The following is a 24,021-nucleotide window of genomic DNA, read 5'->3' on the forward strand; positions in this document are numbered from 1 at the left end:
TCTTCTCCATGCCCTTGAGACTGTGCTGGGAGACACAGCAAACCTTCTGGCAATGGTATGTATTGATGTGCCATCCTGGAGAAGTTGGACTACTGTGCAACCTCTGTAGGGTCCAGGTATCGCCTCCAGTAGTGACACTGACCGTAGTCAAATGCAAAACTAGTGAAAAAACAGTCAGAAAAGATGAGGAGGGAAAAATGTCAGTGGCCTCCACCTGTTAAAACATTCCTGTTTTGGGGGTCGTCTCATTGTTGTCCCTCTAGTGCACCTGTTGTTAACTTCATTAACACCAAAGCAGCTGAAACTGATTAACAACCCCTTCTGCTACTTAACTGACCCAATCAATATCACAGAAGTTTAATTCACTTGATGCTATATTCTGATTAAAAAGTGTTCCTTTAATTTTTTGTTTGTTGATCATTTTTCTGTCCACGAGAATTGGCATTTTGCAGATTTCTTTGTTGGCAATGGCATGCAAGTTGCTATCGTGGTTCCTGGAAGTGTGACATATTTTGTTGTTATGTGTCCCTCTCATGTGTCTATATAATCCTCCCAGCAAGCCCTGGATCTTCCCTGGTGTCTCCTCCCAGCTGGTCGTTCCCATAAAACCTCCACAGTGAGGTGTCCAGGAGGTATCTGTATCAGCTGCCCGAACCACCTCAATTGGCTCCTCTTGATGCGGAGGGACTCATGAAGATGTCAGCATTTCTCAGTCTAACTCTAAGAGGAGAGCCCTGCCATCTTATGAAGAGAGCTCATTTCGGACGTTTCGGAGTAAACTTTCAAAAATATTACATGCCTTTTTGCTTTGTTTGTCTCAAGGTTTTGACTTTTTATATGCATCTTCGACGTAGATCTTTGATCAGTATCTTGGACTTTTGTATTTTAGTGTTCTTATTTTTTGGTCCCTTTATGACTTGTTTTTCGCTCTCATCTACCTTTCCAGCACCTTTTTTATTGTGCATTTCCAGTCCAGGCAGAACAGAATAAAGGAATACTGGGTCAGCATGGTGGTGCAGGGTCAGAGCTGCTTCTTCTTCAGAGGTTCAGGATCTTGGTTTTGAATTCCAGATCACTCATTCCAGATTGTTGCTTAAGTGGAACAGCTAGTCCAAATTCACTGGTAAAGAGAGAGTGTAGCTTTTCTTTGCACTCAAAGTTATGCTTCAGGTACCTGTGATCCAAGTGAACAAATAAAAATGTATTTTATTATTCTAATCTAAGCAGAAAGTGATTAGATAATTATTTGAGTTTATGGTAGGCACACATATGAATGTCAGATGCAAAGAATGTTGAGCTACAAAGTTAAAATGCAGTGTTTATGCCTACTTTCTAGATCTTATTCATATATTTAATAATAAAATAATTGTTTATACTTTTATTCTACGTTGCTGGTCAACAAAGCATTTGAAATAGAATCATAGGAAATACCTCAAATAAAGCAAATAATTGTGGGGTCCAAAGTATTAAACAAATCATAAGCCAAGTTATTATTTAAGTCTGACATCTGGAAAATGTCCCACACACCTTCAGGATTATTAACAATGTTGGCCATAACCACTGAGAACAACAGAGAGTTTGGTCTGCAGGAGATTAATTTACAGATACGACCAGCCAGCACCATCTTATCAGACTTTGACTAAATGCAATCAGAGACTAATGAATCATAAGCAGCAGGTCAATACAACCACTGATATCAATGTGTGCTTAGTAAACAGCTCTGGTTTACACACTGGAAATGTGGTCTTTTTTAATTGTGGGCTCTCTGATGTAAAAGCCTGTTAAAGAAGCACTATTTCTATTTTACTGTCCTATGTTGTAACTACTTTTTATCTCCACATTATTCATCCAAATTGCCTTGTACTTTTTCTCTTTGATCATCTGTTACTTTTATATTATGTAAGCAATAGTCTTATATCTACCTATCTATCAATCCATCTTTGAAAATGCTTAATATACAGGTAATGGTCATAAAATTAGAATATCATGACAAAGTTGATTTATTTCAGTAATTCCATTCAAAAAGTGAAACTTGTATATTAGATTCATCCATTACACACAGACTGATGTATTTCAAATGTTTATTTCTTTTAATGTTGATGATTATAACTGACAACTAATGAAAGTCCCAAATTCAGTATCTCGGAAAATTAGAATATTGTGAAAAGGTTCAATATTGAAGACACCTGGTGCCACACTCTAATCAACTAATTAACTCAAAACACCTGCAAAAGCCTTTAAATGGTCTCTCAGTCTAGTTCTGTAGGCTACACAATCATGGGGAAGACTGCTGACTTGACAGTTGTCCAAAAGACGACCATTGACACCTTGCACAAGGAGGGCAAGACACAAAAGGTCATTGCTAAAGAGGCTGGCTGTTCACAGAGCTCTGTGTCCAAGCACATTAATAGAGAGGCGAAGGGAAGGACAAGATGTGGTAGAAAAAAGTGTACAAGCAATAGGGATAACCGCACCCTAGAGAGGATTGTGAAACAAAACCCATTCAAAAATGTGGGGGAGATTCACAAAGAGTGGACTGCAGCTGGAGTCAGTACTTCAAGAACCACCACGCACAGACGTATGCAAGACATGGGTTTCAGCTGTCGTATTCCTTGTGTCAAGCCACTCTTGAACAAGAGACAGCGTCAGAAGTGTCTCGCCTTTGGACTGCTGCTGAGTGGTCCAAAGTTATGTTCTCTGATGAAAGTAAATTTTGCATTTCCTTTGGAAATCAAGGTCCCAGAGTCTGGAGGAACAGAGGAGAGGCACAGAATCCACGTTGCTTGAGGTCCATTTTAAAGTTTCCACAGTCAGTGATGGTTTGGGGTGCCATGTCATCTGCTGGTGTTGGTCCATTGTGTTTTCTGAGGTCCAAGGTCAACACAGCCATCTACCAGGAAGTTTTAGAGCACTTCATGCTTCCTGCTGCTGACAAACATTATGGAGATGCAGATTTCATTTTCCAACAGGACCTGGCATCTGCACACAGTGCCAAAGCTACCAGTACCTGGTTTAAGGACCATGGTATCCCTGTTCTTGATTGGCCAGCAAACTCGCCTGACCTTAACCCATAGAAAGTCTATGGGGTATTGTGAAGAGGAAGATGCAATACACCAGACCCAACAATTCAGAAGAGCTGAAGGCCACTATCTGAGCAACATGGGCTCTCATAACACCTGAGCAGTGCCACAGACTGATCGACTCCATGCCACGCCGCATTGCTGCAGTAATCCAGGCCAAAGGAGCCCCAACTAAATATTGAGTGCTGTACATGCTCATACTTTTCATGTTCATACCTTTCAGTTGGCTAACATTTCTAAAAATCCTTTTTTTGCATTGGTCTTAATTGATATTCTAATTTTCCGAGATACTGAATTTGGGACTTTCATTAGTTGTCAGTTATAATCATCAACATTAAAAGAAATAAACATTTGAAATACATCAGTCTGTGTGTAATGAATGAATCTAATATACAAGTTTCACTTTTTGAATGGAATTACTGAAATAAATCAACTTTGTCATGATATTCTAATTTTATGACCAGCACCTGTAGTGAGTGAATTCTGTTGAGCTTGTTTGCTATAGGTTGCCTTTTTAGGCAAATCTTTTTGTCTCTTTTGTCTTTTCTCTCATTTTTGTATTTTTATTTCGTTTATTCAGATAAAAACTTCGTTTTGCAAAGAATCTTTATTTGGACAGGTCTTTCATGTCTTGTATATTTTGGAGTATTATAAAGTATTTTGAATTTGTAAAACTTGTTCCCAATTTAGGGTCTGTGCAGGCCAACATCTATTTGAGGAGTTTGGGGCCCTGGTACCTGGGGTGTAATGGAGCCACAAACATAGTGAAAAACAGTTTAAAGCTTCCAAAATTACCATTAAGTAGGCCAGGAACTTTCCATGTCCAGTCCAGAAGAGGCTAACTTCATACCGGCTCATGCCTAACAACTACTTGCTGGCTTCCAAGCCTATAGAGGGCCCCAAAATGGATAGCTGGCTTTCAACGTTTAATACGACTGTAAAATTCCAAGAATATACAAAATTGTCTTTAGTAGCAAGAGAATCCGTGTAAACTCTGACTATTTTAAATGAGTCCCACAAAGAATCTTTATAAAGTAAAATATTTGCAGCCTATTCTCATAATCCACTGAGGTTATGTTCCTGACAAATCTCACTGGAATGAAAATTGCAGATACTAAAGCAATGACGCTATGTAAGAAATGTGATGGCTCTGAAAGAGGACTGGCAGGGTGCAGATGGGATCAGGTGACTGTGCCAACTGTCTGCTCTTCCGCCTCAAGACTCCATAACGATCCTTGTTCTGTACAGGTTCACCTTTGGAAATCTTGTTATGACATTTCCTTACTCTACACATCACATTTAATCATCATCTAGGTGCTCCGCCAGTAGCCACGAGTTACCGTAGGATCGCCAATCTGAGGACCTCACTAAACCATCCAATCCAACAGCCAGTCTGTAAAAACAGCAAGAACCTACTCAGTGTGAGTTCCAGTACTTACTGGGAATTCCTCATTCGTGGGGAACAATTGTAAGCCCCGGCCCCCATCACAAATGGGGTTCAGTGGCTTACCCATACACCTCGAAGCCTGGTAGACACATGTTGATCCATTCAGTGTAGCACATGTACAGCCCTGGACATCTGAGGGCATCTCAGACCTGTGATTGCTCAATCTCAATTTTGCTGCTGTGTAATAGGCTTCTTGGAATTTTTTTCTGTGACACATGGCCATTAATATGCACAAGTAAAATGCAGTTATTACAAAATGGGTTACACTTTTATAAGTGAATCAGTGGGAACAGAATCCACAGATAATCAGGTCTAACCGTATTACAAAATATATAAAAATATAACAAAATGCTCAAAAGCGGCAAAAAGGATGGCCTACAATGCAAGTGAAATGAGTCTTAAGGCAAACTCCATAAGCAAAATCCAAAAACAGAAGCTAAAATCCAGAACCAAAAATTACCAAAAGAAAACAACAGAACTCCAATAAACAGCTCACAATGATCCACTGGCTGGGTCGCTTGCTCAAGCTTCCAGATAAAGGCAGAGGGAGGACCCAGCAGCAGTGACTTCAGGGTGGCCCTGCCTCCTGGGGCTCCAACCACGAAGTGCACTGAATAGAATCACATTTAATGATACAGCACATAAATACAAACATAATGGAAAAATATAAAAATATGAAAATCATTCAAAAATAAAGCAATAAAACAAAAATATTGACCCATACATAACTTGGGCAGGCCAGTAAAGGTCCTGCCCAGGATGTCTAAGTCATTTTGGAGGCCTATCACTGTTTTGTGAGCACTAATTCATAACAGCCATGTGTGACACCATTGCATGTTGACCATACAAAAGACAGGCAAAACAAGACATAAGTATACTGTATGTGAGTTTGGCTTGCTTAATAGAAAAACTGTTTGTCTTTCTTAGCATTGTGGGTTACTTATATTTGGCCCTATTTTTCTCTTCCACTTTTATTTTAAACATGATCTGGACTCTACAAGTGCCCAGTGGTGGACTGACATCCCACCCTGGCTTGTTGACATACCACCGGGGTAGCCTGAAGCCTTCTATAACACTGAACTGGATAAAGTAGATTTAGAAAATGGATGGACGGATCAAAGACAGGAAGAAACTCCCACTACAATCAGGTTCTGAATTCAAGCACCAAAAAAGTGTAAACATAAGAATGGTAATGAAGTGATTCATTGATTTAACGACAGCATATGAACTGCTAATGAATGGCTTGAGTGGAATCCACCCAGCATGCACTGCAGCTCTCCTGAAATTGGGATCACTGGTGGTGCCACAACCAATGTGAATGTGAACAGATACATGAAGAATCTGTGCGGCACAAGCAGAAATGAGACGGGTGCTGATTTTCAATATTTTTGTCCTTTGGCAACTTCTTTTAATATAGTCCTGCTTTAAAGAAAGAAATATGCATTACAGTCGCAGAGTTTTGAACAAGGATCAAGTGAAATTTTGTAAACAGGTTGGTTTGTATGCTTCCCATATGTCCTTTCAGACTGTGTTTTTTGGAATAGCAATCTGATAATAAATAATGCTGAAAAAACAGATGAGTGCTACACTGATTTATCTTATGTGGTTGCTTTTGACTCCTGATTTTTTTTCTTTCTTTTTCTAAAGCAGATCTGCCCTTCTATAAATGAAATTATTTCTCCAACTGACTGTCACCACTTTGCTTATTTAGCATGGTGGCAAATGTGTATATGTTGCACAAAGAAAGCCTTCATTCTTGGCACAGTATACAGTAGCTTAATTCTCTTAATTGAAAACAGACTTTTATTTTAAAACTTGGGCAATAAGAATCCAAAGCCATGTCTTCAGGCAGTGTGACTAACAGCATGAACGTTTTCACTGGAAAGTTACAGGCTTTGGCTCCGCTCTGAGCTTAAGTCACTAGCACCTTCATCTTATGTACTGGGTGAATCTCTTTTAAAACTGTTCTGTGCTATGTACGGGTGAGTGTGAATAGATTTGGGGTGGTGTTTACCTTGAAGGAGCTATACAAAAATAAGATATTGGTGGGATTTATTGCAGTCACTGTAAATTGTGTCTTATCACATATGTACAGTATATCAAATGTATGCCAGGTTATTTGACTATGTGTGAGTACTGTGACTTGTGGTGGTGAGGTGTCCACCCAAATTTATACTAAATAAATCCAAACTAAGAGAAGAACAATTTTGGGGAACAAAATGAAAGAATAGTTGGAAATGGAACAATGCATGCTTTAATCTTCACACAACTTACATCATGAAGTCAGTCTCAATGCAACTTATTGTCATGTGTCCAGAAACCAGAGCTGTTGCCAAAACAATCAAACCATGCAATAGATAAGGGCATTGTGGGAAAGCAATCAATTATAATTATGTATATATATATATATTGTGGCACGTGGCTGGGGGTGGTACCCAGCCGGGACGCCCAGAAGGACAGGAGGAGGGCTCATGCCTCCTCCGGACCGCCAGGGGGCGTCCCCATGCCTGGAGGACTTGGGACCTCAGCACTTCCGCCACACCAGGAAGTGCTGGGGGGAAGAAGAAAAAAGAGACACCCGGAGTGCTTCCGGAAAGACAGCCGGCACTTCCGCCACACAGGGGCGTGTCAGGGGAAGATTGCCGGGAACCACCTGGAGCACATCCGGGTGACTATAAATGGGGCCGCCTCCCTCCTATCAATGAACTGGAGTCGGGAGCAGGAGCAGGACGAAGCTCCTGGAGAGAGAGAAGAGGTGGCCCAGGGACAAGGCGAGAGAAGGCCCAGGAGAGGGGAGACTGGGGCTAAAGCACTGTGAGTTGTGCGGGACTGTGAATAGACTTGTGTTGTGTGGACGACAATAAAAAGGTATTTTGATAAAGATGCAGTGTCGGTCTGATGGTGTCCGGGCAAGTCTCACAATATATATATATAATATTATATATTAATATATCCTACATCATGTACATATACATAAATCAACAATAATCATGACATTATCAATAGCAGGGTATCAAAATAATGTTAAAAGATTTTCAAATCATTGACTATGACAGCAACTCTGAGTGCACTGAACTCCCAAACAGAACTGTTTACTGCATCCCTCCTCAAGCTAATCTGAATTAAATGTTTTTAATGATATATTGATGGGTGGATGGAGCAAAGCTTAGAGGTGCAGGGGCAACAAGGACTGTTGACAGGACCTCTAATCCCTATTGCAAACATAAGCCTAGCCCCTGAGCCGAGAAGTAATTGGGAAGTGACCATGTGGCAGTGCTTAAACCTGGGGGCAGGGATGGGACTTGGGACAAGAGTTTGGCTGCTGCTAAGGCCATCCATGGAACTGTTAGCAGAAGTGGAACCAGAAAATTAGATGGAGAAAAAGGGAGACAGTGGCTTGGAGACCCTGTTTAGGAGTGCTTCATGGTACTTTATACCAGGCATGTGGGCTGCCACTCTACCTGGCAGGCAGTGCTTCGAGACCTGAGAGGCAACAGCTTCTACTGGTTTGTATGTTTATGTGCTAATTGTGCTCTCACTTTGTGTATCTCACTTTTGGTTTAACTATTTCATAAATTCTATAGTTTTCTTGGTGTTATCCTGGGTAGGCGGGTTGCTAAAATATTGCCTGCTCCTAATGGCCATATATTTGAAATTATATTTAAATTATATTTGGCAAATATGGCATTTAAAAAATGAATGGAACTATAGAATTAAATGGTTTTTATTTCAAATATCAATCCATCCATTTTCTATACGCCATTTTTCTACATATGAATTTGCTGTCAACATTTAGAATTAAATATTACAAAATAATATATGGTAAAAGCAAACACCATACACACATTTAGACATATTCCTATACTGCTTATTTTTTTAAACTAGCAATAAGTAAAAACATACTACAGTACTACTACTACTAATAATCCATCCATCCATTATCCAACCCGCTATATCCTAACTACAGGGTCACGGGGGTCTGCTGGAGCCAATCCCGGCCAACACAGGCTGCAAGGCAGGAACAGACCTCGGTAAGGGCGCCAGCCCACCACAGACTAAAAATAATAATAATAATAAATGACGAAGATCTGCGGATTCTTCTTTGTGCTACTGTGTACTCAAACACTGCACTTCTATAAAACCACCTGCAGGGTGTGCTCTAGACTTACAAACAATGTTGACACGATCTTTAAAGGCTGCATGTCTTCCTGGGCCATAGTGCCCGCTACTTTTGGATTTCCACTGTTTGCTTTAGTTCAGTTTTAAGCAAATAGCAGGTCAGGAACTGGTGCCTATGAATTCTCAAGGACAGATTGTGAGGTCTTTTCTTTATTTAGAGGTGAAAAGGTGATAATAAAGGTGATGTAAAATAGACCCTTACATCAATCACTGCCAGTGTAGTTTGTGGCTCCCTACCATGATGAACTGGATTACAATGTGTGAAAATGGATGGATGGAATTCTGAGGTTTAAAAGTACAGTAATATTTCTACTACATAATTTTTAATAATTTGTTTCAAACATGATGGTGATCTGTGATTTTCTCTTTGGGGATCAATGAAATTCTATCTATCTATCTATCTATCTATCTATCTATCTATCTATCTATCTATCTATCTATCTATCTATCTATCTATCAATCATTAGTCAGTCCTTAATCTACTCAATTTATCCGTGTATTTATTTTTCATTAGTCACTCATCTATCTATCTATCTATCTATCTATCTATCTATCTATCTATCTATCTATCTATCTATCTATCTATCTATCTATCTATCTATCTAAGGTATAAATAAAATACCTCCTCATCTTTTGTTATCAATTATCTTTTATGTCACACAAAATGCAGAATTAATATCAGTCTGTATAAAAAAACCATATGCATCTGACATACAAGAAATAGCCAAATATTTCTCTTTTAATGATGTCATCATTATGTTGTGATGTTCTGGCTCATTTGTTTACCTGATAGCTACGCTGTCCCAATATCACATCCAGATTCTTCTTAAAGTTTGCCGAGGTTTTCTGCTTCAACTCCATGTCTCGGTAGTTTGTTCCAGAGACCCCCAACTCTTTGTGTAAAGAAGTGCTTACTGGCTTCACTTTTAAATGCACTTCCCTTTAATTTCCACTGATGTTCTCGAGTATGTGATTCACCCTTAAGATGAGAGAATTCTGCTGCTTTAAATGCCCAGATTATGTCCCTACACAGTGTCCTCTGCTTGAGACTAAACAGGTTTAACTGTCTCTGAGTCTGTCACAGTAGGACATGTCCTTAAGTTCTGGAATGCACCTGGTTGTTCTCCTCTGTACAGCTTCAAGTGTTGTTATGTCATTATTGTATGGTAGAGACTGGAAATACACAAAACACAGATATGTTGCACTTGTGCATTATATAGACTACTCACTAGTGCTTTATATAAATTAATCATAACGTTTCCAGATTCATGTATTAGTGTTTCTACAATATAACCTAACATTTTATGTGCCTTTTTAATAGCTTCTGTGCATTGCTTAGATGATAAAAATGTTGGGTGAACCTAAATTGATAAATCTTTCTCAGAGGTTGCTTCCCTTAGGACAATGTCATCTTGTATGGCCTACTAAATAACTTCATTTGGCAGTCAAAAATGGCTTAAGTGAGACAGATTTCTCTTGATATCAGATACTTCGGTATAAGACCTGTGACTCCTTCAAATTCATAAATAATTTTACCAGCATATAAAAGTTCTTAATAAGCCACACTGTACAGAAAGGAATCAACTATCTTCTAATGTTTTAGAAGTATGATGAAGACTAAAAGAAACCGTGTTAACAGTAAATGCAGTACTTAAACTAAAGTGTTACCAAACCAAGTAATATACTCTACGTGGCATGGAGCAAGGACAGGTGTTCTGGCCGGGATGTACGGTGATTTCCTGCCCGGCCGCGAGGCCATAATGGAAGGACCGTGGGAGTGTAAACTTAACCTGGCAGGAATGCCTGACAATCGTCATCCCAACTGGGACAGAAGAATAATAGATGGACTGGGTGAATGTGGCTATTGAAAGCAGCCACAGAGCAGGTGGCAGTGTTCCTCTAGGCTAAACCAAGTTAGGACACCCATTGGGTGGTATGGGAATTGGAGTCTGGAAATGTAGTCCTGTCAGGGTCCTTGGATGCCACCAGAGGACACTACAAGGGGAAGACTGTCCTGGTTTCCACAAAACCTGGAAGTGCTTCAGACAATCTATGCAGTGACACCAGAAGCAGTTCAAGGTTAGGTTAGGATGAGAGCATGCGCTGACTACAATGCATTGTCACACTCACTACATGGCAAACCATGCAGATTGAGATCCGAGTGCAGCCGTGCAATGGGTGACACCTCAGCTCCAAGGTCCAGTGTAAAATAAACGCATAGCTTCACCTAGGAGAGTCAAAGTCGGGAGGCAGCAGGCCACACTCACTTGGAGGAACAAAAGGAGAGAAGAAATTGATTGACTGTTACATTCTTGTGTTGATTTTGGTTGGAACGTGTTGTAACAAATAAAAATCCTTTATTTGAACCCAGAGTTGTGTTGGGTGACATTATGTTTGTGGTTTGGGACTCAGTGGCACCCCCTTGTGTTTACAATACACAGCAGAAGAAGGAGGGAGCAAAGCCGTGGCAGATAAAAGGAGAAAGGGTGAGAAAAAACTGCCATTAGAGAAGAAGAAAGGAACGATTAAAAAGTTTGCTGGTCATTAAGACCTGGAGAAATGTGTTATCCCAGGCTGAGAAGAGTCTTTACACCTCTGTGAAGGAATGCATACTGTATATTAGCAATCTTAATTACCCTTAAACGTGTTACATTTAGGACTTTTGTTTGTACTGGAAAGGTTTTTACATATAGTATTAGTGTTTTTCCATGTTAAAAGAGCCCCTAATTGAAGTAAATAAGTCAGGAGGCAAAATATTTCCAGTCAGGGTGGCTCAGACCATGAAACAATAATGAGGTAAATGACTGAATAAAGAAATGTTACATGTAATGAAAAGAAATCAAACCCAGATTTCTTGGTCGAAAAAACACATTTGCTAACCATCACACTGCTAACACAAATTGTGTGGCACTGCTTCTCTGTTGATTGATCACACTAGAGCTGTTATATCTCACCCAAGAGTTCAAAGTCTTGTCTTATATCCTTTTACTTCTTTGTTGTGTCATTTATGTTATTGTTACTTTTATTGATTACGTGCATTATTCTTTGTGTTTGATTTTGACTTTGTATGTAGGCTGCTTGTGTTACATTCTATGTGTTTTGTGGGTGGTCCCCCAAGAGGCAGGATCCACCTGCCAATCACCGCTAGGAACTGCCCTCCACCCTCTAAATCCAGAGTTGGTATTCCACAGTTCCTGGTGTTTCATTGTGAATGCGCTTTGGAGTTGGTGAGCTCTTGTTTTTTGCTGTGCCTGTGCGATTTACTTTTGACTTCATGCTCTGTTTTTGACTTTGTATCTAGATGGTGTATCAGGAATGTATTTGCTTTGAATTGCCTTATTGGTTTAGGTGACTCCTGTTTGTGCTCCACGGAGCATTCTTTTTTTTGACACAGCATTCTGAGAAAATAAATGTTTTTATTTTATAAGGATTTTGTGTTGGACCATATTCAGCTGGAGTTTGACAGTATACCTCCTCTAGTGGGTATTTTGGGAAGTGTTTTTGGAGGATTTGGAACTATGTGCTTTGGAACTCCTAATGACATTTCATACCACTCACTACTTTGGAACTGTAGTTCTCTATTCTGATTTTGCCATGGTAATACAAGGTGGCACAGGGAAATGGGAAATTTTCAATTGACGTTCAATGCACAAATAAACACATTACAAAATACATTTCATGATAAAATGTATTGTACAGAATATACAATTAATGATGGTAATCAATATTTATTTTATGTTTTGAAGAAAACATCATGAAGGTGTTGTCCATTTCTCCGTACACATTCTGTCAGCCTGTTGTGGAAATTCTGCATTGCTCGACATAACATGTGAAGAGGAATGCCAGCGATTTCAATCTTCCTTTTTAGTTCAGCAGTGGTTACAGGATGTGTGCATTACACTTGACTTTTAAGATGCCCCCACAGAAAAAAATCACAAATAGTGAGATCTGGGGATCTTGGACACACCTTCCAAACAATCATTGAATAGCTACCATCGATTGCCAGGCAGTATGTGAAGTGGCTCCACCTGGAAACTTCTTTTTTAAGGGTGTGCCCATTTCTTCAAAATTACGCACCCGTGTTGTAATCGCATGGCAGACAAGACACGATCATGACATCCTAACTGGTAATGACGACAAAATTCCCTTTGCGCAGCAGTCACACTATCATCATTCTTATAAAAGGCTTTCACAGTGAACGCTCTGTGGTAAACCAGCCCGAACACAAACAGGCACACACCGGCAGTTCCTAAATACACACGTTTATTTACATAAAAGTGTCCCGCACAAGCACAGTGCCCCTTGCACCAATAACCATGCACAGTCCGGGCCTCCTCAATGGTCATTCTGCCACCGTCTTTGCTCCTCTTTCCCAAGCGTTGCCTTCTTCAACCCGATGCCGGCTCCCTGACTGGAGGAAGGCAGCCTCTTTTATATTTACCCGGATGTGCTCCAGGTGCCCTCTGATGCTCTTCCTGTGGCACTTCCTAGTGTGGCGGAAGTGCCGCATGAGCACCCGGAAGCACTCTGGGTGTCCCTGAATGTGGCGGAAGTGCTGACGTCCAGGGCTCTATGATCCTCTGGGTGCCCCCTTGGGGTGACCACAGGCCCCAGTAGGGTTGAGCTTCCATGCTCAGTTCCCCTGGCCCCCAGACTGACCAGTGGCCCGGGGGAGTCATAGCCCCTCTCCCAGTCCTTCCAGGTGTCCTGGCTGGGCACAACCCCCAGCTATCCGCCACAGCTTGTTGCGCACCACTCCACTGCTCCATTATAACTAAAGGCAAGGGGTTCTAAACGAAGTTGCATTGGTCCCAAACAACTGCCGATGCCCCAGGATTGCCAACACCTTGTTCCAAAATTTCCCGTTTCCCTGCACCACCCTGTATTTCCAAACTTTACCTGTAAATTTAAACTTAGAAAATGATTGTGTTGAGATTAAATACAATGGGTGAGAGTTAAGTTAGCCACGGGGTTACAACCACTCAATCGGATCCTGATCTGCTCCCACTGCCATCCAGGAAAGGCAAGGTCAAAAGTTACATGTCTTATGCTTCAAATATGGTAGAGAAACAGTGTTGGGCAGATTGCAATGGTGGTGTAATGGAAGAAGAGAAAACTTTGCAAGCTGCAAAAAAGTGAGGGAAATGCTTACCTAAAGAAAAAAAAATAAATGTAATGGGTGGAAATTAAACCCTGATTTTGGGGTTGAGAGATGAGCCTGCTGGGTGTTATGGGAATTGGAGTTTAGAAATGTAGCCCTGTCAGGGTCCTTGGGTGCCACCAGAAGATGATACAGGGGGAGCACTGCCCTGGTTTCCACACAACCCAGAAGTGCTTCCGACAACCAATGCTCTGATACCAGAAGCAGTCCAAGGTCCAGTTTAAAATAAGCGGGTAGACTCTTCATCGGGAGGTAGTGGTTGACAGCCTGCTAATCATGACACCATGGAACTATCTATCGAAGGGACTCACTTTAGTATTTCTTCTTGCTCATTTGTTCAGACACCAAGCTGCACTGCCACCCTATGAGGGCAAGGCCAAAAGTTATATTTTGGAAATTTGACTTATGGTGTGATTTACTTGGGTCAAATTTTAAGTCTGTGTCTTGAAAAACAAAGTTGTGCATGAAGAACAAGCCAACAGATTGGTCTTTATAGGAACAGATATACTGCATACACCTTTCCTTTCCATATTTTGTTAGAGTGCTATTTATCCCCCTTGCTGTTCTTAACAGACATTTCAAATTCACTTCCTTTTTTCTTCTTGCAATTCAGACTGGTCCATTGTTTTCTCTGTGCATCTCTCAAACTGTCTGCAATCTGTGCCCTTACCAGAATATATAATCTTTCTACCATATGAAACTGAAAACACAAAGACTGGATAGAGCTTAAGAAGTAATGTGCCATCCTACTGAGATATCCTCTGAAGGTTTCAGACTTTTTTTTTTATTGTTATTAATTTTGCATGTGGCTCAGTGTTGAGAACTTCAGATCATGGAGCATTAAAGCAGGCTCTGCTGTAGTTTACATTCTGGAAATTTCAGTGAACTGCACTTGCCTACTGAATTACTCTGTAATTGCTTGCAGTAAGCACCATTGCTGTGCTCCTGCTGTGTCATTTGTGTAGGCAGCATGATGTGTTCTCTTTTTAAAATATATGCTTCTTTTGTTGCTTTGTTGGTGGGTCACTAAGCTCTTGTTGTGTGATGAAACATGCCTGCCAATGTTTTACTTCATCTATACATATAAAATACTGAGGTTTGTCCATCTGTCATGCAAAAACTGGCAAACCACTGGACCTTGAACATTGATCTTGGTCTTAATCGAGAACTTATGACATGATATGCACATCTGTAGCAAAAAACTGGATATATGAGGTGCCCCGGCAATGTAATCACACCTCGGGGTCCTTCTCACAGCAAACAGCACCACAGGCATGTGCCACGGCTGACAGAAAAATAACAGTGGTTGACACCTGCTGAGACTCAACTACATTGCATAAGCCAATTAGGCGCACGTTAGCTGTGGGATACACAAAGCAGGGATGTCAAACTTGGACAGCTGCCTGCTTACACTAATGTCTGCAAACTGTGGGATAGTAAGAAGGAAAAAGAAACACATGAATATCTTTCTTTGAGGTCCATGTATTTCCTGCCATTACTAAAGTTAATGTATACCATTGTCAAGCTGCAAAGGATAAAAGTTTTTGAAGATAGTAATCAAAATGTACAGATAAGTTCAATTTTGGTTTTGGCTGCTCTTATGTTTTACATAGAGAAGACAGTTGGATTTTGTATTGATTGTGATTGATTAATTTGGTGAGTCTCTTATGAGGACCGATTTCATGAGTGCACAGAGGAAAGGATTGGATATGACAATCATCAAGTGATGTCACTTCCACCCCATTCCTCTTCTTCTGCCAATGCCATCCTCTAAATCAGGAGGAAACAAGAAGATGCCATCAGATTTATGACCAGCACAAAGGAAGACACATCATTTTTCTATGCAGCACTATATCATAATTTTTCCACCTTGCATTATGGCAATTTATGTTTTTTACTTTTAGGACCCCAACATTTTATGAGTTTGTTATTTAATTACAACTGACTACTTCATTTGGATGTGTAATGTGTGAAGTATAAAAAGACACAGAGAATCAATTAAGGGTTGAGGAGACCATCCCCGTATAGTGTGTACAGCTCAGGCCAAGCAGTAGTGCTGAGGTACCAGTCATAGGTATACAAAGTACATGTCAGACAGAGAAACAGTTGCCAGAGGGAGGTTTTATGGTGTGGAAGCACAGTCATAAGGGAAATGAGGGTGACGGAGGTGAGAAGTGATGAAGGTGACGCCAGCGTGGGAAGGTGGAAGTGAGTACATCAACGAGGGACTAGAATTGAAGTCTTACCGGGGGACCATAGACTGATGCAGAAGTGCGTTTTTGGTAAGTTGTCTGTTTATGTTTTGTTGGGCTTCGTATCTTCGTTTTTCCTGCTGAAAAAGAGAGAAAGGCGTCAATGCGCTGTCTAGTAGTCTCCCCCTGTGGTTTTCCGCGCTCTGTCGAGCCCGTTGGCTGTCCCCTACTCGCTCATGTGTGACAAATGTTATGTAACACAAAATTGCTTAATGTCAGGTTCAGTTTGACAGACAGATACACTCAACCAGACAGACCAATTTAGAGTGACTAATAGCCCTAACCATGTCTTTGAGAACTTGCAAACATAGAATTCTACTTAGAAAGCATCAAAAACCATGACGTAGCAACATGGCTCATTGGGCTACCAATCTCTCCTGTGCTGCTTAAATGGAACTCTTTATTTAACAGATGGAAAGATGGAAGTCCAGTATTATACCGTATCATCAACTTTAAATTCAATGGAGATACAGTTAGGATGTGTCTGCGGCTTTCTGAGTGTTTACATATATTTATCCTAGTGAATGTGTTACAAATAGGTGCATTCAGTTCAGCCTTAACTTTGATTTAATTACATGTTTTATGTCATGTGAGGCAACTAATCTTCCATTTTTATGTTATTTGGCTGATGTTATATAGTTGTGATTTATTAACAATACCTTTTGTTTTCCAGTTTCAGCTCCTTCAGTTTTTCTTGACACTAATTTGGCCTCCAAGCAGCCGATTGCATCAGACATTAAAAATGACATTCCACCCACATTTGGCTATGTCCTCAGGAGTGTTCTGTTTTGTTGTAGCATGATTCAACATGGCGTAGGTAGTTTATTAACGCGGAACCACTTAAACGCAACAGTGGAGGCATCAAGGTGTCATGGTAGTGATATGTGGTGTGAAAAATGGTCCTAACGGTGCTAAAATATCCAGCATGAATCTGCTCCCTACTGATGCTCACGTTACTGCAACCTGTTTTGCTAAAGATAACGTTAATTTAATTTACGTTGCGCTTGTTTATGAGTCTGAATTAGGCACACAACACAAAAATGGAGAAATACTTTGGACAAAATAAAATAAACAAATAAATAAATATGAAAATAAATACATTGTGGAATGTGACAATATATAAACAAAAACACAACATATGTGGCAGGAAATGTTTTTATTTGTATTTATTTGTTTATTCATTTACTTATTTCAGCAGCACCACATGCAACATAAACTTCATCTTGAAGTAAAACTGTCATTTTCATCCATTTTTATTGAGGGGACACACACAGTCGCAATTTTGCACATAGCTGTGAGCCACAGGATTCCTAAAGCAAACAAAGTGCTCAGAAATGCGACTCTGTGTGTCCACTGGCAAATATGAGTGAAAGAAGACGTTGCTCAGAATTATTTTACAAAGCGGCTAATTTACCTCAAGAAGCTCTGAATTCATCATCCTCATGGGTCTCTTCATCTTAGGTGTCTGCCTCTAAATGTGGCACTTGACGGCTAAAGATTTACATCCTCTGTACCAACGAATCAAAAAGCAGCAGTCTCTAGAGCTCACCCTCTCAGTTTTGAACAGCGAAAAAGACAGTCTTCAATGCATCTTGCCTGTGGTGTCATTGAAATACATCAGTAAAGAAACAAATAAATACATAAAGAAATAAGCAACAAAACCATAAATTTCATGAAACATTTACCATATATACTCGTGGATAAGTTCTCCCACAGAGATTAATTTATCATATAATTTCTGGTATTTTATAATGTCGGTCATATAAGTCCAATGCAGAAAACTCATGCTATTGGTCCAAGAGATTATGATGTGATAACGCCCACCTGAGAGAGTAACCACGGAGCACAATGCCTTTTTTTTCATGTATTATGCCTACGTGACCACACTGTAATATCCAAACTATTTCAAAGCAACATTTGCTCTGTTGTAACGGCCGACCCCTTACCCAGCCAGCAGCAACACTACCATGACCCGTGGCCTGGATAAATTACTGAGGAGAACCTACTTACACCAAGCAGTACCTCTGACAAATAATATCCCCCTCCCAATCGACAGTTAAACACAAGCAAAAAATATCAAATATGTAAATCAAGTGCAGTAATATATTAAATAACACAATGACAAATACAATAATATAAATCCCCAACGTAAAAAATATCTACATATATCCCTCCACCATACCAGCAAAGTGAAAACACCATATATACAAAAACAAAACCTCCCTTGCCCCTGCACATGTATAACAAACACACAATACAAATAATGCCAATGAATGATTACTGAAATGTTAACAAACATGAAATTAAGTCCAGGTAAATATCCTTTCCAAATTACTGATAACTGTTCAAAAATATTTGTGTTTGGCTCTCCAGAATGAATATAGAACAATCTCACCGTGCTTCCTCAGCGATGGTGGAAAATAATGTCCAACCCCGGGGTTTCTGGTGATGAATGCGTTGTAGTAAATCCGGCTGAATGAGAAGCAAACTGGGAAGAAGACGCGATGTGAATAAATACAGAAAAATGGTGATCTGTGGTTTGTTAGGTGAATCTCCTTCTCACTCTCCTATCTCCCTCTTCTTTCCCTCCTTACTGTTTAAATAATAACAAGCCGGATGTAACTGGCAAAACTCCGGTTCTGACGTTTCCAGGGATCGCTGCCTCCCCGCAACATCCTTCCCCGTTTCTCATTACAGGGACGACATTTAAACAAACACATACTCGTTTAAACAGGGTGCTGTGACGAGACGCGACTGGGTGCAACACTATAAACAACAATACTTTATGTGGCTCTGCTACACTGTTTTGTGGTTTTTGTATCTCACACCCTCATACACCTTTATTGTAAGAGCATCCCTTATCTATGATGGAGTTTTCAATCAGAAGAAAATATGAAGCTGGTTTTAAATTAAACGTCGTTGAAGTAGTGAAAGAAATTGGTAACTGCACTGCTGCAACAAAATGTGACACATCTGAGAAACCTGATGTGAGATTGGAGAAGGCAAGAAGATGTAAAAAAAAAAAATGCAGGTGTCGCATTTTTGAATGTGCGTATAAGTTGGGATCTGATTTTATGATTGGTTTTTTCAGGTTTCCGTGAGTATATATGGTAATTAGACTCACATGACATTGCATTTCTATTTATTTGTCACATTTCACAATATGTATTTATTTATTTGTCTGTTTATATTTTATTTTATCCAAAATATTCCTCCATACACAAAAAGATGCCTACTTAAAATGACTTCTGACAGACCTGTCGCTTTAACAAAATCTTAGTGGTGAGAATTTGGATTTTTTTGGATGGACACAGGGTAATATGCATTTTCAACATTTAATTTAATTCATTTCATCTTGGATCAGAGAACTATGGTAGTAAAACATTTTTATCAAGAGAATTTAAATTAAATGAACAAAAGTGATACTGATATACTAGTCAATTAGGAATCATAATGAAGTGATGGTTTGTAACTATGAAGAACTGGAACACCTTATTAAACATTTTTGCTGCTTCAAAATTTTTTTTCTGTTTATCTGTTATAGACATAAAGGAGTATAACCATTGTGGTCGAATAAGGCACTGCAGGTTCCCACAGGAAAAGTTTGGGGCACCAACCCAGACATCCCCATTTAATTCTGTCACAAAACAAAATGTGTTAGGGGCGGCACGTTGGCGCAGTGGTAGCACTGCTGCCTCGCAGTTAGGAGACTTGGGTTCGCTTCCCGGGTCCTCCCTGCGTGGAGTTTGCATGTTCTCCCCATGTCTGTGTGGGTTTCCTCCCACAGTCCAAAGACATTCAGGTTAGGTGCATTGGCGGTCCTAAATTGTACCTAGTGTGTGCTTGGTGTGTGTGTGCCCTGCGGTGGGCTGGCACCCTGCCCGGGGTTTATTCCCTGTCTTGCACCCTGTGCTGGCTGGGACTGGCTCCAGCAGACCCCCGTGATCCTGTAGTTAGGATATAGCAGGTTGGATAATGGATGGATGGATTATATGTTAGAGAGCTCCGCTCCACAGTGCAGTTGGTTCAGAATTGATCATAAAGGGCAAATCCCAGTCCAAAATGTTCATAATGTGTACTTTTTAAAGTTCTGTTAATTAAAAAGCATCCATCTATCTACTCATGTTCATTACAGATGAGCATCATTGGGAACAAGTAAGAAACTAACTCTGGAATGGATGGCAACCCATTACAGGCCACACTTACTCCACCTGCTTTTTTCCATCCTAAAGCTGAGGTGAGCAGAGATTCCATCCCAGCGGCATCAAGAGCAACTTGATCTAGACAGGCCAGTGTCTATTACATAACAGCAGAAATGAGGACGACACCTCGCGGTGCAAGGGTCCTGGCACCATCTGTGATGAATGTGGATGTTCTTCTGGGTCGACATGTGATTTTTGTTGTGTCATATTGTTGGAGAAACGAGCAGAACTGTTCTTGTATTGTATGTTTAAAAAGTGGACCTTTACAAAGATATCTAATTTGTCTTATTTTATTATTTTCTATTCTTAATTACCTTGTTGTCATGTTACATGGCTACTGAGATTGTACTTTGTCCACTAATGCTTTGGTGTTTGCTTAATGAAATGATTAATAATTAAAGTACAAAGTGTAATTAACTCTGCTATTTTGTGAGTCAAAATGCAAGAGTTAGACAAACATGTTGCGCTGTTGGCTCCCATTTATGATGTCAGAAGCATGAGGTAAAGCAGCTGATTTTAGAAACATGATTTTAGTTTAATGAACTCTGGATGATGGCACAAGAGTGTCTACAAACATCTCATTGTAGTCTCCTGACTCTAAAGGCAGAAGCGTATGAGATGTGAATGCACTGTTCAGAGACAAAACGTTTAATTTAAAAAAAAAAGGGTAAAGCTGTCTTGGAGACGGGATGTCTACATTATACCTAGGTTAGCTTTATAAGATCAGTAGCAAGGATGAGTAGAGAGAAACACAGAGGGGGGAAAAATCAAGACAAGAATCCTCTGAATTACTGCTGACACTTAAAGCAACGCAAGAAATGGGCCGCCAGGAAAGTCTACACATCCAGCAGTATCAGGCTGTACTGGTTTACTGTCACACTTTTTTTTTTGATTTTGGACACCATCTATTTGAATAATGTTTAAAGATTAAAAAGCATTCAATAAAGCCTGCTTTTCTGCATACACGTTTCACTTTATTAAACCACCGAGATGCTGATAAACAAGTTTCTTTCTCAGCTACAATTGGGTCGAGAGAGGGAGAGAGAGACAGCACACTCCCAACAGGAAGGCTACAGGGACAGTACTACCTAGGTGAAGTCTGAAGGAACTACTGACAGAAGGCAGAAGATTACAGTCCTGCACGTAAGTGCACTGCAACTATGAACCGTATATCGCCAAAAGGTCAGCAAATGTGTGAATAGGCAGATAACTGTTGGTCTACAATAAAAGAATCTGCCAGGTCCGGCTCCAGGGGGTCTTCTAGCCGGACTAAGCCCCCCTGATATCATGTCAAGCCACCCAGAGAAAAAAAATCAGACTTCACCAGCACATGGACTGAGACAACAGGGCATTTGCCTCAGGCAGCAGTTTGGTAAAGGTGGCATTGTCATGTAACTTTTTTTTATTAACATTTCAAAATAATTGAAAACGTTAAGTGTTAACCCTAAAAATGACAAGCATATCTAGTGTCCTATTCATATTGAATTTTAAATATTATGAGGAATACTAGAGCAATGCTAGAGAAAAGTGGATAAAATGTGACTATAATGAATGTGAAGAATATAATCATCAAGTCATTGATGGTGCTGAACAACAGAGGATGGGATTTGAGGAGTTTTAATGCACGTTTTAGTGAAAGCCCATTTAAGAGATGCTTATACAGTGGAACCTCGGGTCACGAACGTCTCGGACCACATACAAATCGGGTTATGACCAAAAAGTTCGCCAAACTTTTGCATCTGTTCATGACCACACACTCGGGTGACGAACAAGCCAGTTTCCCTTCCGGTTTGTACGCGCCGATGATTTCCGCACGTGTTCAGTCTCTCCCTGTGCATTCCCTGTACAGCGAGCGAGAGAGAGAGCGTAAGTGAGCAAAAGAGAGAGAGGGCGCGAGCGAGAGAGAGAACGCGAGCGAGCGTATACTGTATATATTTACATACAGCTCGTACGGTCCAGAACAGATTCATTGTATTTACATACAATCCTATGGGGGAAATTACTTCGGGTCACGACCAAATCGGGTTGCGACCAGAGTTTTGGAACAAATTACGGTCATGACCCAAGGTTCCACTGTATTTGGAACTAAATCTTAAGCAATGTATTCAAAGTCTACCGTTGCAGTGGTGTTACTGTGTTGATCATTTAATTTTACTTTGCCATGTTTGTGTCTCCTATGCTATGCCAGTTTGAGGAGTATTATTATTTTTATTACTATCAATTTATTATTTTAGTAATATTATTACAGCTGTGTTGTGTGTTGGCTTCACACTCGTATTATGAAACACATCAGCCCTGTTAGATTTTTAGGACTTTATCACACCTAACATTTCAAATGCCCCCTTACTATTTTGGTATGGGACTGGAACACATTCAATAATGGGTTTAGTGTATTTTTTAAGGACAGGTGTCTCCCAAAGCCTTTCCATGATAAAACACAGACATTTGCAAGTAGGAGACAACTACATGGCTATAATTTGAGCATTAACAGCCAAATGTGTTGGTAACACCTTCTCCTTTATACCTTCAGGACAGATACCTCACCCCTCACTTCCTCCAATCACAACCTGGAAGTCCCACTCCTTCTGCCTCGGACTGAATATTAAGGATGTCCACAATTCAAGTCAACATTCATCTGTGCGTGAAGAAGAACACACCAGGAATGCCCTCTATTGCTGAAAGAAGACCTTTCGTTGTTTTTGATGCCAGGTGTAGTCATTTTTTGCTTATTGAAATATTTTCATATTACTCATTACATGAGGAATACCTCCCAGCCCTCTTTCTTGCTTGTTTGTATATTTAGTTGCAGTATTTACTCCCACAGGATGTGCACATTCAGTCGACCTCTAGATAAGACCCTACATGAGTAAGACCTTTAATGGCCAACAGCCCCATCCAAGTTTGGGTCACGTTGCCAAGTTCTCTGCAACTCAGCAATGGAATAAGCCAATTTGAAGAATGAATGAATGATGTGGGGGTTAGGTCAGCTGGTGACTAAATTATCCCACTGTTATTGTGTGTGTGCGTTTGCCTGTGCACATGCATGAGTGGGCCAACAGTGGATGTGTGTGCATGAGTGGGCCCTATGATGGTGAGGTGTCCCTCCTGTGGAGTGTCCTTACATGCGTCCAGTGCAGCTGAGATAAGCAAGGGGGACTCTGTAATAATGAACTGGAGAAAGTGGGTTTGAAGATGATTGGATGGATGAATGAGTATTGATGTGATTTTCCTTACATTTTAAACATACAAAAACAATTCTGAAAATGTCCGAAATAGCAAAAAACCAAACTATGGCTCCTCAAGTATGTCAATGTAATTAATATCCTTTAACTGCTGGTCTTCTAATACTTTATGTTGATCTACAGTACACTGTTTGGCACTGGGCCCTTTTTCAGTTATCTCCAGTGGCTTTGTATTGTGAAAGAAATGAACAAAAACACTAACCTCACATGCTTTTCTTTTGATTAAATGATACACTTGCTGAGTTTGGCAGCAACTGGCTTGTCTTGGAGCAGCATACTCCACCTTCCTTTCCTTCTGACCTTTACCATCCTCAGTGACGCCGTAATTTACCGTAATGCATGTTTTGTTATGCAAGGCTGGATTGACAATGTTCTGATAAGAGATCTTTGCCTCGGGCACGCAGGTGGGGACAAAATGGTAAAAGAAAATATTTTTTTTTAGTTGGTTTGAGGAGCTA

The 24,021-nt window shown here is 40.3% G+C and overlaps 1 protein-coding gene and 1 long non-coding RNA gene across 2 annotated transcripts in view; one reads left to right on the forward strand and one right to left on the reverse strand.

Moving 5' to 3' along the window:
* Positions 1-24,021, reverse strand: part of LOC127527635 (uncharacterized) — a 286,851-nt gene that overhangs the window by 165,657 nt on the left and 97,173 nt on the right. The window lies entirely within an intron of this gene.
* On the forward strand, positions 6,435-23,105 carry LOC127527636 (uncharacterized). The gene is made up of 3 exons (XR_007934823.1): positions 6,435-6,515; positions 21,355-21,464; positions 22,852-23,105. It is a non-coding gene; the product is annotated as an uncharacterized LOC127527636 (long non-coding RNA).

The sequence above is a fragment of the Erpetoichthys calabaricus genome, chromosome 4, assembly GCF_900747795.2.
Source record: "Erpetoichthys calabaricus chromosome 4, fErpCal1.3, whole genome shotgun sequence".
NCBI classification, from domain to species: Eukaryota; Metazoa; Chordata; class Cladistia; order Polypteriformes; family Polypteridae; genus Erpetoichthys; species Erpetoichthys calabaricus.